Here is a 15612-nt window from a genome sequence, read left to right as displayed (position 1 = left end):
GGAAGCTGTCCCAGCTGATAAATGTTATTTACGAGAATGATTAATGCCTGTGTTTGGTTCTTTTTCAGATCATTCTTTGGATTGTTGCTGCAGGATGTGTCGGTACTGGACACCATTCGGTCTACTTCGGAGAGAGAGAAGGGATCCCATTAACCCGGGATGAATTGGGAACCAGAGTGTTGCGTTCCTTCAATGCGTGGGACTCGTCATCGAACTTTTGGACACTGCTGGCGAAAAGAGTAACTGATGCCCCTCACTTCTGTTTGACACCGATGAGATCTGTGCACGATATCTTAGCGACGTGCCTAGTTGCTGTCCCCGCCTCGCTGGAGACGTTAATAAGCATCTTTAATGTTTCAAAGGCTCGTCCGAATATTATTCTGGGTGATTTTGCTACCCATGCATATTGTCCTTTATGTACCGAACTGCCGAATGAGCAACTTCCCATCCAATCCCAAATAACTACGTATAACATTACACAAGGTGATCTATGTTTTTTCCTCACATGTAATCCTAATGCAATTTCTGAATGTCTACGTCTCAAGTTAAGAGGCGCCACTGTTCTCACATCTCATGAACGAACTCTGTGTTTCCAGAGGACACCGACCACATGTGTTTCAGTCCAGAATAATATGACTTGCAATAGTTTGGTAGTTACTCCCAGTCACTATCGTGCAATATTGCTACCTGCCGGATGGCCTTTCTCATGTGGTAATACTTCCTGGCCCTATGTCCCTGCGAACATTTCCGGAGGCCCGTGTGCCATTACTAGACTCAGTTTACTTATGTTCTCATCACATCCAAATGACAACTCTCGTGTGCTCCGAGATACAACTACGTTACAGGAGGATTGTGACTCATCTTTGCATTTATATTCCAAGTCTGAATACCTTAGTCTAGCTGTTTCAATTATTGGTGTTCCTGCTTTGGCGGTTTATAATGCTAAATCCATTGGGAAAATGGCTTGCTGGATGGTCAAATCTATTAATCATACTTCCACAGTCTTATCTGACTTACTATTAGACACCCAGGGTGAACGTAGAGCCATCTTGCAAAATAGAGCAGCCATTGATTATCTTCTGCTTAAACATGGACATGGATGCTCGGACTTTGAAGGCCTTTGCTGTTTTAACTTATCTGATCATACACAATCCATTCGTGCACACATAGATAAATTGCATGACCTAACTAATGAAGTTAGGAAACACATTGATCAGAGCTGGTTTGACTGGCTCTTTAACTGGTTGCCAGACATGAATATGCTACGCCACACATTAGGTGGCATTTTGATTGCTCTTGTTGTTTTAATTTCTATCTGTTGTTTTATTCAGTGTATCCCTTCACTGCTTCAATTCTGCACATCTGGTACTAGACATAGATCAGTTAGTTTTGTTTCATATTATTCTTCCACAGATGTTAGTTCCACTTAGTATATATATATAATAGACTGAAGTCAAGGGTGGAATGTACTGCTCGATTTTCCCGGCCTTCCGGTGTTGCAGAGCAATCCATATGACTTCAGTCTCTTTCCATCCGAGTCTAAGGATTGGAGTAGTGAGTAGGGCCTATCTATTAGACACTTGTGACATCTTCCCGTGCTCCTAACCTTAGCTCAGGGCCTATATACATAGCCTAGGGAATAGATTCGTTAGCCTTGAGGATAATTTGCCCTATAGTGAGGTTGTTTCATGGAGCTGTGTTGAATTCAGGCCTGGTAGGCCTCAAACGGGAGAGACTCCATCTTTCTTTCTGCTCCGGCAGCCCGGGACCTTTCCAGAGGGAGGGGGATGTTTTAGTTATGAGGTGTTATTCGCTCGGAGAGAACCGGTCCAGGCCGGCCCTTATCGAAGGATTGTATTTTTCTTCGTGCCGAAGACACTACATCAGGCCGGCCGGCTGGGAAAGTGTCCTTGGTACGGGGAGGTACAGGAATTTGGTGGGCGGCAGGTTTCGAGCTGGAAATTTCCATGAGGGAATGCACTTCTATATTAGTGAAAGTCTGAGTGAGATAAGGGCACTTGCTTCTAGACCATAGGCGGCATCTGGCCGTTAGCAGAAAAGCTATTACTTATTCCAGGGAAGACTGATGATGAACTTGAATCCAAAGAGGAGAGAGTAGCCGATAAGGACGAGGTTCCAGTGACTCGGAGAGGGAGAAGGGAGCAGACCCACAACTGCAGAGGGGTGACTTCCAGGCTAAGCCGAGGCATAGACGAGAAGGGAACCTAGATGACCATTGAGCACGGGCTACGTACCATAAAGGTGACGTCGACCCCTTTTTCTTTAGAGTATACAACTTAACCTTTCACTTTCCTTGCAGGTTGTCTATATATATAATGTATTCTGCGAATGTGCATGTGGCATTTAAATAAAGTATTTAGCTTGTTGTACGTTAGCATGTGTTGTGTACTTTTGTATAGGAGGATAGCCTATTCTTTAGTCAGCGTTGCCTTAAATTGAACAGAGGTTGATCCTGGTCAGGTAAGTGGTAACTGGATGAGGGAGAAAACAAGCCCCTCGAACTAGAGAACAGATTGTGCTCAACTAATAGTCTTTGTGTGATCTGATATATGATAACCCCGATTACCGCAGTAATAATAGGATGAGCTCGTGCTAAGGCTGCCGTGTAGGTAGGAGATTCTGGGTCTAACTGAGGCCGCGAGATCGTGTGTGTCGCTGCCGGATGGGTAGGAGATTCTGGGTCTGACTAAGACCGCGAGACTTTGTGTGTCGCTGCCGAATGGGTAGGAGATTCTGGGTCTGACTAAGGCCGCGAGACTTTGTGTGTTGCTACCGGATGGGTAGGAGATTCTGGGTCTGACTGAGGCCGCGAGATCGTGTGTGTCGCTGCCTAATGGGTAGGAGATTCTGGGTCTGACTAAGGCCGCGAGACTTTGTGTGCCGCTGCCGAATGGGTAGGAGATTCTGGGTCTGACTAAGGCCGCGAGACTTTGTGTGTCGCTGCCGAATGGGTAGGAGATTCTGGGTCTGACTAAGGCCGCGAGACTTTGTGTGTCGCTGCCGAATGGGTAGGAGATTCTGGGTCTGACTAAGGCCGCGAGACTTTGTGTGTCGCTGCCGAATGGGTAGGAGATTCTGGGTCTGACTAAGGCCGCGAGACTTTGTGTGTCGCTGCCGAATGGGTAGGAGATTCTGGGTCTGACTAAGGCCGCGAGACTTTGTGTGTCGCTGCCGAATGGGTAGGAGATTCTGCGTCTGACTAAGGCCGCGAGACTTTGTGTGTCGCTGCCGAATGGGTAGGAGATTCTGGGTCTGACTAAGGCCGCGAGACTTTGTGTGTTGCTACCGGATGGGTAGGAGATTCTGGGTCTGCCTAAGGCCGCGAGACTGTGGTTGCTGAGATTGCAAGGCTGTGAGGTCTTGATATATATATATAATAGGAATTCCCTGTCCTTAGGTGGTACGTATATATGTGGTTATTTAGGTGTAAAAAGACCCTAGGGAGGGGGTAACGTTCTGTTTTGGGTCAAAAGGGCTCTGTAGAGCGGGTTCCACCCGATCCAAAAACCCAAGCAGAACAGGAGCGATATAGCAATCACCTACCAGGCAGCAATGCAACCACTTCACCTCCTCCTCCCACCGGTAAGCAAAGGCTCTTAACTCTCTTTCCTTGATTCCACCTTTCTGGCACTGACTTGCAGGGTGCCTCTCCTGGCACAGGCCGTTTTCCAGGAGGTAGGGTTGGCAGGCTTTGCACGATGGAGCACCACCATTAGGATACTGCTGCTGCCGTGGCCTCGGGCACAGGCAGTTTCTATTGTATGTGGCCTCCGGGGTGGGGTCAGTGATGGGGCACTATCTTAATTCTCTCTCCTCCTGCTACCACCAAGGGAGGGGCAAGCTCCTCACCCTCCATCTCATGGAGTTACACAGTTGGCCTGTGCAGAAGTAGGACTGATAGTAGGCATTCCCTGTTCAGTGCAAGAGGACTGATGTAATGGTCGAAATGGCAGTGTGCAGGGTCCAGAAACCTCATCACCATTGTAAAGTCTTGGGCTCTAGGCCCACATACTTAGTAAAAGGATGACACAGGCAAGGGGTGTTTTGCACTGGAACAGGCCTCAATGTTGTGCACTCGGGCTCTTTTGGTGGCAGGGTCACATGACCGGTGACGCCTGTGTTGAATGGGTGTGAGGTGGGTGTATGGCCAGCCCTCAAGGGAGTGGCTAGTAACCTAGTGCCTGTTGAGACAATAGAATTACACTACAAACAATCCCCTGTAAAAAATTAATGCTCAACATTGGAGTACTGTCAACTTTATCATTTCTGTAGAGAAGCTCAATGGTCTGTGACACATTTTGTAAGTGGAGGACTGTAATCTCCATATTATGTACAGTTTTTTTAATTACAAGCAGAATATGCAGATAATAAGAAAATGATGCACTTATTCACTTTTAATACTTTATTACAAGGGACTTGTGGCATCACAGTATTAAATGGGCACAGCGGCCTTCACTCAGATTGAAGGAAACTGATCAGCAGGAGCTAAAGCTCTGTTTATGTGTATTATATTGTATAGTATTGTAATATTTAAAAAGCACTTACCACTCCTATGTGGGGTGCTGAAGTGCTTGCCTACATTGGTAGCACTCTATACCTTGTAGGGTGTGTTCGGAAGTGGATTTCATTTGCTTTGAACCTGCATGGGAAGTGTTTACATTTCATGCATGAGGACCACTGAGGTGTGGATATCATGTTTTGGGATGCAGCGCTATGCCCTAAGATGGATGAAGAAGTGTGAGAGACATGCACACAGTTTATAGTTTTCAGTAAGCTGACAGTTCTACATATCTCTTTACGGTATTTCTTATGTTCATAGTCCACTTAGCTGCTTACTGCAATGGGTTGTCCATTCTGTGATATTTTCTTTAAAGTTTATGGTTCTGAGAAGGCATAGTGTTAGAAATGGGGTCTCTGTTTGGCAGGTTTGCCCCCTGTCCAAGTAGGGACCCTTCCTTCTAGCCAGGGTAAGGGAGATTACACTTCTAAAATAACCCCTGCTTAGCCCCTTGTTACCTTGGCATGAGCAGTCAGGCTTATCTCAGAAACAATGTTTAAAGTATTTGCACATAACACACAGTAATACACTCAAACCACTATAAAAGAACACCAGACCAGTTTTATAAAAATAGCCAATATTTATCTGTGTAAAACAAGACCAAAACGATAGAAGATACAACATACAACAATCAAAATATGAATGTTGCAAGAATAACCTTAAACTGCAGTTCCTTGAAGTCGATAGCTCCATCCGGGGCTATCACGACATCGCGAACAATCGAATTCAACAGTCAGGTCAGCTGAAGTGTCGCGGGCCAGCAGTGGTGTCAGGGAGACCCAAAAACAGTACCTTGGAAATGCAGTGCGTTGTGGACCTTGCGATCAGCTCCAGAGAGGTGGCTTAATCGGTGTCAGATCCAGAGGTCTGTGCAGGAGTCGTCGGGCCCTTGAAGACAAGATACACATGTTGCAGATTGAGTTCCGTGATGTTACAGTCAGGGGTGCCGGCGTCAGCAGGTGTCAGGGCTGTGGTGCAAAGTAGAGCAGTGCAGAATGCAGTGCCCTTAGGTTGCGGTGCAGGCAGTGGTTGGGTTGTGTTGCAAAGTGGGGCGAAGCTCACTGGAGTGCTGGCAGGTCACGGTGTAAGCAGCTGTGTCATTGTTGCTGAAGTGCTGTCGTTGGTAGACAATCTAGAGTCAATGAAACTGGCAAGCTAAGTCTGCAGTGTGGGACGTGGTGGTGCGTTGTGTAACGTATGAGCGGTGCCCCCAGGCCACGGTGCACTCAGCGGCGTCGAGGCCGGCCTTGAAGTAGCAGCATCGGGGCAAGCAGGGCAGCGATGTGAAGTGAGGCGCTGCAGAGTGCGGGGTCCTAAGGTCACTGTGCAAGCAGCAGCTTGGTGGTGGCATCGGCATCATCGTCGGTGAGACCAGGGTTGCGGTGGGAAGCGGGTCAGTGCTCTATGCGGTGCCAACAGGTCGCAATCCCGGCAGCCACATTGTTGGCGGCGTCGGGTTGCTTTTTCTTTTGTTGCAGCACAAAACACACAGTTCCCATGCTGGTGGCAGATGGACTTGAAGTCTTTGCTGTTCTTGAGACTTCTTGAACAGGAGGCAAGCTCTACCTCATGCTCTTGGAGGAACTACAGAAAATAAGTTGCAGAAAGTCCAGTCCTTTCACTGTCCTAGACAGAAGCAGCCACTGCAGGCCAACAGAGTACAGCACACAGCAAAGTGTTAGTTCCTCCTGAAAGCTTTTCCAGCTCTCCTTCTTGGCAGGTTCCTTAGTCCAAAAGAGATCTGAAGTTCTGGGGTCAGAGCCCCAATATTTATACATTTTTTCCCTTTGAAGTTTTAGGCAGAACGTTTCTGAGCTCAGTAAACGCCAGGTCTATGCTACCTGGTCCACCTTCACTACAGGAGGTGGAGAGAGCATTGTGCAGGGCAGACACAGCCCATTCAGGTGCTAGTGGAAACTCCTCCTACTACTCTAAATGCAGAAAGGTCTATTCAGCTTGGCTATGAGTCACCCAGGAAATGCAGAACACACCTCAATCTCCCTTGTGACTGTCTAGTGGGAATGCACTTCCCCAGCTCCTGTCACTCCAAAACCAGACGGTAAATACACAAACAGGCAGCGACACACAGGATGGTTAAGTAAGAAAACGCCACTTTCTAAAAGTGCCACTTTAAAACACAAAGCTTAAAAACCACTTTTACTAACATATGTGTTATTAAATTCTGAGTTCAGAGAGCCTAAACGCCATTCCTCTATCTTGTTCCAATGGAAAGATATACTTGTAAGATGTTACAAGGCAGCTCCCATGTTACCCGATGGGACAGCCAGCCTTTCAATAGTGGAAAACAAATTGCACAGTATTTCACTATCAGGACATGTAAAACACACCACTACATGTCCTACCATTCACATACACTGCACTTTGTCCATGGGGCTTCCTTGGGCCTAACTTAGGGGTGACTTACATGTAAGAAAGGGGAAGGTTAGAACCTGACAAGTGGGTGCACTTGCCCGGTCGACATGGCAGTAAAAACTATGTGCAGACACTGCAGTGGCAGGTCTGAGACACTTTTGAGATGCTACTTGTGTGGGTGGACCAACCAGTGCTGCAGGCCCACTATTAGCATTCAATTTACCGGCCTTGGGCACACACATTGCATTGTACTAGGGATGTACTGGTAAATCAAATTAACCAACCATGGAAAACCAATCATAACACAGTTTACAGTCGGAGCACTTGCACTTTATCACTGAATAGTAGTGAAAAAGTGCACAGAGACACTAAACCAGAAGGAATGAAGTCAAAAACAGGAGGCCAAAAAGCAAAAGGCCAAGGGAGAAACCTGCCAAATATGCTAAGTCCAACACAACCTTCTCCCAGGCTAAAGCCAGGGTAGACTAAGTAATACCTTGATGGACTTCCCTGCTTAGGGCATAAGAACATGGACTTGGCCCACAACTGCTGTACTTTCTAGTTCTCTGCCTCTCTAACCCAGGGGTATCTCTCCATCTATCCTCTCTGGGTCTACTAAGCTAACCCATGGTGAACCCTTTTCCTTATATGCGGAACCCCATCTTTGAAGCACCTAACTTTACCTTGCTCAGAGATGCATCCCAGAAGGCAGACAGTGCCACCATGGCCAACAAAGTGATGTGGCCCATTCCCGCCCTTGGGTCTGACTTCTGTCCCTAACCCAGGGAAAACTCTGTCCATAAGGACAACAACTGGCAGAGGCCACTGATAGCTGTCAGTTTTAAGAGCAAGGACCCCTGCCAACCAGGGGTCTCTGACCTCTGTGGTTTTTCAAAGTGGGGGGCAGTAGCCCCAGGTGCCTTTCACCCTTTTTCCACTTCACCTCCCACCAGTTCAGGGGTGATATCCTGAGACTGGTCCCTCAGCTCAGGGTCTGTATCCAGAGGCTGAATAGGAGACAGGCATGGCTTTCCCTCACCCAACCGAAGCCCATGCCAGTAAGAGCGGTGGAGCAATGGTGCCGGGTGGGGGGTGGATTTCAACAGACGATGACGAGGGAAAAATAAACAAATAATTAATTTTTCCTTGTTGTCGTCTGTCGAAATTCCCCCACCAGGCCCCACCGCCCCACTGCTCTTACCTGCATGGGCCGCGTTACCCTATACACTTGGCCGGTGTACTGTTCTGGAAAGACTAACCTCTTCACCATCATAGTATGGCTAACCCCTGTGTCTCTCAGAGCAGTGACTGTAACCCCATTCACTCCCACCTGGTGAAAGGGATGACTCCCACCCTCAGGGATCACTAACTTACCCTCTGAATCCACCTCCTAAATAAGGAGATCATGGCGTGGTCTACAACCTGCCCAGGGTACTGCTCTCCCCAAAGGCAACATTGGCCACCTCTGTAATGGTGTCACAAGTGGGCATTTTTTTAGGACAGACAGGGTCCCCCTGCTTCTGTTTTAACTGAGAACATGGAAAGCAGCGGGTTTGGAAAATGGATGCCCAGGTCCACTGCCCACCAGAGCCTCCCCCATGTTTCTGGACAGGGGCTTGAATCCCTTTCATTTCCCCTTACCCTGGGACTTGTCTGCGTCTCCCTCGACCTCCTCTTGACTCTGCCAGGGGGAACCTGAACCACTCTCCTTGCCTGGCTCTCCCACATATACTTTCTTGTGTACCCTGGTACTCATACAGTCGTCCGCCTCCATAGCAAGCTTCCTGGGGTCAGTCAGCTTACTATCAGTCAAGTGCTGGTGCAGCTCTGCAAAACACAGACTAATACTATCAGTCAAGTGCTGGTGCAGATCTGCAAAACACAGACTAGAAAAGTGATCCGAATCAATCAAATTGTACAGCCCTGAAAATCTGTCACACTGCTGCCATTCACCCAACCATCCAGAGATGTGCAAAATGAATCCACACATTCTAACCATGTCTGAGAATTACTTTTCTCACTTCTTCTAAACTGATCCCTGTACTTGTCAGGAGTGAGACCATACCTAGTGAGAAGGGCCTCCTCCTTCATGTCAGTGTAGGTGAGGTTGCCCTTACCAAAAGCCAACAATGCATCCCTCTCTTCCTCTGAGAAGTGGGTCCACGATCCTGCTCCCCATTCTTCCCAGGGACACCATTCATGTGGATAGATGCCTCATAGCCCTGAAACCACCTATGGATATCATCTCCCTTATTGTACTCTTTTCCTACATTCTTAGGAATGTGTACTTTTCAATCTGAGTGGACTGAGGTATTGCTGCCACCATCTGAGCCAGACCTACCCCTCTGATCTAGCTCCATTACTCTAAGCTCATGGTCTAACATCATCCTTTTCTCTTCGATTGCCAGCTTGTGCATCTCCAGCTCCAGCTCCATTGCATCTCTCCTTGCTTCCTGCCTGTCCTCCAGCCCCTCTGGGGACAAGCCACTTCTGCCTGGCCTGGATGTCCCCTCCCCTCCCAAAAGCACATGTACCTTAGAAATAGGCTCCACAGCCTCCCCACCGAGATCTTCAGACTGCCCACTGGCATTTCTGGCTGCTACTCAGGCCCACAGCACCTTCTGTAGCTCGTCTTTCCTGGTGCTGCCTTTGCTTTGTACTTTCAGGTCTTGCAAATAGACTTCAACTCCTTCATGTTGTATGCAACTGATGATGCTCTTGACTCAGGCATGATGCTGTAGAAAGTTCAAGCTCCAAAAAAATTAAAAGAAAAAAATAGACCAAAAGAATACAGTATATGGTAAGTAGTGGTCTGCTATATGGTAGTAGTGTACACCAATAACTGTAGGTCAAGTGCAAACGCAAGTCCTATCCTATCGCTGCCACCAATGTTAGAAATGGAGGTCTCTGGTTGGCAGGTCTGTACCCTGTTGAAGTAGGGACCCTTCCTTCTAGTCAGGGTAAGGGGAAGTGCACTTCTAAAATAACCCCTGCTTACCCCATTGGTAGCTTGGCACGAGCAGTCAGGCATACGTGTAAAGTATTTGCACATAACACACAGTAATACAGTGAAAACACTAAAAAAGGACTTCAAACCAGTATTAGCAAAATGGCCAATGTTTATCTGTGTAAAACAAGACCAAAATGATAAAAGACCCAACATAAAGTAATCACAGGACAAATATTGCAACAATAACCTTGAACTACAGTTCCTTGAATTCAAATAGCTCCATTCGAGGCTATCACAGCATAGTGAACAAACAAATCCAACAGTTCAGGCTGGCTACGGTTTCGCCGACATGCTATGGTGTCTGGGAGCCCCGAAAACAGAATCTCGGAAATGCAGGGCATCATGGACCTTGCTATGCTCTCCATAGAAGAGTTTTGTCAATGACGTTTCCGGAGGTCGGTTCAGGAGTCGCCGGGCCCTTGAAGTCACACTAATTTAAAAAAGAGCTAAAACAACAATATAGTCTATGAACTCATTTCACTGGTATTTACACAATATTTAAGGTATTTAGAAAAAAATACATTAGAAATGAAGATGTATATGGAACATGTCTTGGGAGGTAAGAGAAAAATTAATTAGTGCCCCTTTATTCTATTGTGTAGTTTATAGAAAAATAACAGTATAGTACTGTTCAAAGTTGTAATGAGGAATGCATTTAAAACTTACATTGTTTTAAATGTCTAAGCATCATGTGCAGAATAGGCACATCTATGTTATATGCATTCTGGGAGTTGTAGGATTTTTGGTCACATTATTTAACAGGAGTAGTGTAGTCAAAAGTAAAACATAAGAAAATGTTCTGCGCCTGTATATGTATTATAACGTAGTAATATTTGTTAGGTATGTATTAGGAAGTGTTTTCCAATATGGTTTTAAACTTAAATGAGTGGTTTGCATATGCTCAGATGGTGTGATTTTTTTGTGGCTGCCGATAATTATATGTATGGTGGGACTTTTACATGGTGATCTATGTTCTTTAAGGGAAATACAAATTTAATGTATGTGGTGAGGGTGGTGTAATGTAATGAGGGTGGTGTATTTCTTTAAGCATGCTCTGTTTAAAATTGAGGAGAGTTTATAGTGGAGAATGTCTTTTGAGAGTTCTTGAGCTACCTTTATTTGGTACATAATTTATCCTTGAGAAATGCTGAATATATGTTTTAAACACACAAGAAAAATTTGATTTGAGAAATGATGTAGATATGCTATTAAGAAACGGTTTTGTGCTTTAAAAAAGTGAGATTTGTTGTTTTCAGTTATAGAAACTTACTTATCCATTTGCATGCTGAGTAACAGAGCAATGTATGCTTGTAGAGAGGCATGTATCAAATTATATATGAATTGGAATATCTAGACTTTTCTGACACATCGGTCATTAGAAAAGGATAGGTACACTAAAACAGATAGTTTGATACCGACAGAAGGAGTTATAGATATGGTCACAATTTGTATGTATCTAACAGCAATGGAGATACTTTACAGTCACCCAAGCATTACTCAGTCACTCATCTAATCACTCAGGCAGTTATCGATTCACTCACGCACTATGTACATGCTTATTCCATCACCCAGACACTACACACACACACTCTTCCAATCACAGAGGCACTAATTATGTACTCATTGAACTACACAGGCAACACCCATGCATTCATCCAATCACCCAGGCACTAAACATTCACATATACAGTCACCAAAGTTGTACCTATGCAATTATTCAAACACCCATGCACAACCCATGCACTCATCAAACACTCACTTATAACACATGCACTTATCCAAATCCCAAGGCACAACACATGCACTCATCCAAACACTCAGGTACTAGTCGTGCACTCATCCACTTACACAGGAAGTACCATTGCAGTGAACCTATCACCCATTAAGTATCTATGCTCTCATCCGATTACTGAGGCAATACTCTTGCACTAAATAATCACCATAGTAGCACTCTTGCTTTTATCCAATCACTTAAGCTTTAACAATGGACTTATACAACTACTCAGACATTAGTCATGTGCTCATGTAATCAGTCAGGCACTACTGATGCAGTCATTCAATTATCCATGCAATACGCAAGTAGTTTTGTAGTCACCCAGGTAGTACCTGTTCAATTAACCAAATACACATGGGCATCAGTCATGTACTGATTCAATCACTGAAACACTACCCATGCACTCACTCAATCTGCGAGATGCTATGTATGCACTAAAACAATTATAACTCAGGGACTACAGTAGCACTCATTTAATCATCCAACAACTATCTATGCATGTTTTGAATCATTGAGGCATTAGTTATACACTTGGATAAACATTCAGGAAGTACTTATGCACTGATTTAAACACCCAGATAGTAGCAATATAGTCACAAGCACTAACTATGCAGATATGGATCCACAATATAGTTCCTAGATACTCTGGAAATCATCCAGGCACTACCTATTTTCTGAGGGAATCACCTAGTCACTATCTATGCACTCATCCAATCATCCAGGAAATATTGTTGTACTCAACCACAAACACTTGTATTTACAAGTTATAGTAGGAATATGAACTCTTTTAGAACCATTTGGGGAGTTATATATGTAACCTGTCACATACTGTTTGCATGTACTCAGAAGAATTAGTGAGCTATATGCTGTGATACAGATTAATTTGAAGACTTTTATATGCAGTGTTTCTCAAAATTTAAATCGGACACATCTAAGTAGCAAGGTATTGAAATACTAAATCTACCAGTGGCACAGTGGTAGAGAGGCACATAATTAGCTCTTATGTTGTGTTTTTGGATTTACAGTATTGAGACACTGTATGTACTTTTACACATTGGTTGATATTTATTTAAAAATTTACTACAAAAGGGATAAAGTGGTCTTTTAGCATTTTTAACTGAGAACTGAGATATGGTGCGGCTTTGTTGTAGTAGAGGGTTCTATAGTATTTAAAGGTAACTAATATACTAAGCTTTGTGTTTTGGTTTGGGTTTGGTACATTGAAGTAAGTGCTTGTAGTTATGTAGCTAGGTTCATCGGTGGATTGTAAACTGCAACATAACATAAATACAGTTTTTGTATTATTATGTGTAAGCCAGTAGTAGAAGTAGATGGTACATTGACTAGAATAAAAATTCAAATATACTTCTTATTATTTCCAGAAGAATATCTGCATAACTGCTGACAGAATGCTTATAAAAGCTCAGAGGAGAAAGGAACAGAAGCAACTACAGTATCTAAGCAGAACTGAGACACAAAAGGGGTAAAATTAAGAAAATTTAGTGAAAGAAAAAAGAGCTACTGGTAAAAGGACAAAGTCATTTCTTAAAAATGGATGTGGAGATTAGTGATGTCATCAGTGATGTCACTCACCATGTCATGAGTGATGTAATATGCGAGGTCATTAGCAGTGCATTGCGGGGATATGAGTTACAGTTAGCTTAGCTAATTATAACTGCTGAATTTTACTGGTTTTGTACGAATGAAACTTGAGCCTAACTATGACGTCTCTATAACCGCTGTTTTTTTCAGTAAATTTCTAAGGTCTTTTCAATTATATTTTCCTAACATCCCTGTAACCTTTAGTTAGGTTTAGGGGCACTTATGGAGGCACTGTGAACTAGCAGGACTATAGGCCAACATATCCTGAGCGGGTGCATAAAATAAGTCTGGCACCATCCCAATGATTATGTTGTTCCACAAACGCACAGTTCTCACTAAGAAAATGGAAGCCGTACAATACCAGTAGCATGGATCCTTATGTTAAAAAAATAGAAAATGTGGTCTGGTTGGACAAGTTGCCCATTTTGAAAGTCAGGTACAGGATTTTCATTCAGGCTTTAGCCCATGACAGAAAATTGGCCTCAGCACTTGATTTAAAATCAATTTGAACAATTGCTTGAAAATTATGTGATACTGAGCAAATGACTTCATGTCTCTGTATTCACAAATATAGTAATGTAGCATGCAAATGTAAATAAAAGAATTATATTTAACCTATGTAATTCAGAAAGATGTATAACCTCTCTTGGGACTAATAGACACAGAGAAATGTCCTTGTTTGCGCTCTTAAAAGAGTGCGCCTAGTGCAAACAAGGAAAATGCTCTGTATTAGGATGAGTGTTCTGCTCCCAGAGCAGCCGCAGACTTGCGCTGCTCTTGGGACAGTGCATTCATGTGAAAAAAGGAGCAGCTGCTTTGCTCTGCTCCGTGTTTCACAGTGTAGGCGGGAACTTCAAAGGGGATTAGAGATCCCCTTGCAGGTGGGTGCAGTAAGTGACTGGGGGCTGACATCATGGGGCATGCTGACAATATGCCACCTTTTAGGTAGCACTCTGTCAGTGCACTTCCTGATAGCTTCTTTACCGCTGCGCTTTCGTCAATAGTGCGGAGTGGGTGCTATCATCAGAGGGCATTCCCTTTGTACCAGTGCTGGAGAAACTAGGGGAAGGGAAGGAAGATGGCGAATTGAGTCAGCTCGGGTGGCTTCCCCTGGTGCCCCCCCTCCACCCCATGGCCAGTGCTCGCGTGTGAGGGTAAAGCCGATTCCGATTTGATAATCTGTGACACCTATTAACTTACTCGGCACCCAGAACAGCGAAAAGGAGAGCAGCAAGCGCAGACGCCATCAGCAGCAGTAGCTGCGGTAGCGGTCCGGGCGGCAAAGACGCTTTGATGTGGCGGCTGTGCTCGGCGGCCACTCGCAACTGGTTCCAGGTGAGCAGAGCGTCACAGTGGAACCACGCTGGGCTCTCTCTCTGTATCCTACCGCCCACAATTCACAAACGTGTTACTGGTGGCTCCGAGCTCTCTAGGTTCGCTCCTCGCAGTTTAATGGCCCCACAGCGCACCGTTGCCTCTAAAGCACGTGGGTGTATTGTACATTCAGTAGCTACGACCAGAGCAGTGGGAGCAGTGGGATTAGCAGGGGCTGCAGTATCAAGTTTAGTTCTTGTTGAAGGAGGTCCAGGCACTGGTAGCAGGAACGGGGATTCTGGCCCAGCAGCTACTACAGAAACCCGATCCCAGCTGGGAAGGCCGATCCTGCATTTACTGCGGTCAGGCAGGGCTGGTGGGCTGCTCCGGTCCTGTGGCTCCGAAACATCCATACCAGTGCTTGAGATGGCCTGACAGACTGAACTTACTGCTTAAGAGCATAGAAAGGGGCGAATATGCCAGATGATGTGTTAAAATGAGATTGGTGTTGCCTTCCCTTTTCTTTTCTTCTTTTCTTCTAATTAGCCCTCTTTTATAAGTATCTTGCGAATCTGTACTTTTTTCTTTTTTATGCTCTCCGCTTACACTTTTGACGTAGTCACACTTCTTACTTAATAATGCACAAGCATGGGTGGTGTGGGGGGAAGGGGGCGGCTGGTCACGGGGGGATGTTCTTTGTTGGCTGTCATTCAGCGACAGCAGGACAAGGGGATGATTCCTTTGTGTAGGCACCGGGGTGAGGGCGTAGCCGGGGTTGGGTGGGGGGTGGCTTTGATGGCGCTCGGACTTTCAACATCGTTTCTGAGGGTTTGGGTAAGAGGGGGTGGGGGTGGGAGGGGTTTAAAGAGCCAATCAATAGTTGGAAATCTAGGTGCTATAAATAAGGTGTTTGAACAGGGAAACTGTCGGGAGATGGCTGAAATTAAAAAAAATAATTTT

Source organism: Triturus cristatus, chromosome 4_2 (genome assembly GCF_964204655.1).
Source record: "Triturus cristatus chromosome 4_2, aTriCri1.1, whole genome shotgun sequence".
NCBI lineage: Eukaryota > Metazoa > Chordata > Amphibia > Caudata > Salamandridae > Triturus > Triturus cristatus.
This window is presented reverse-complemented; position numbering follows the sequence as displayed.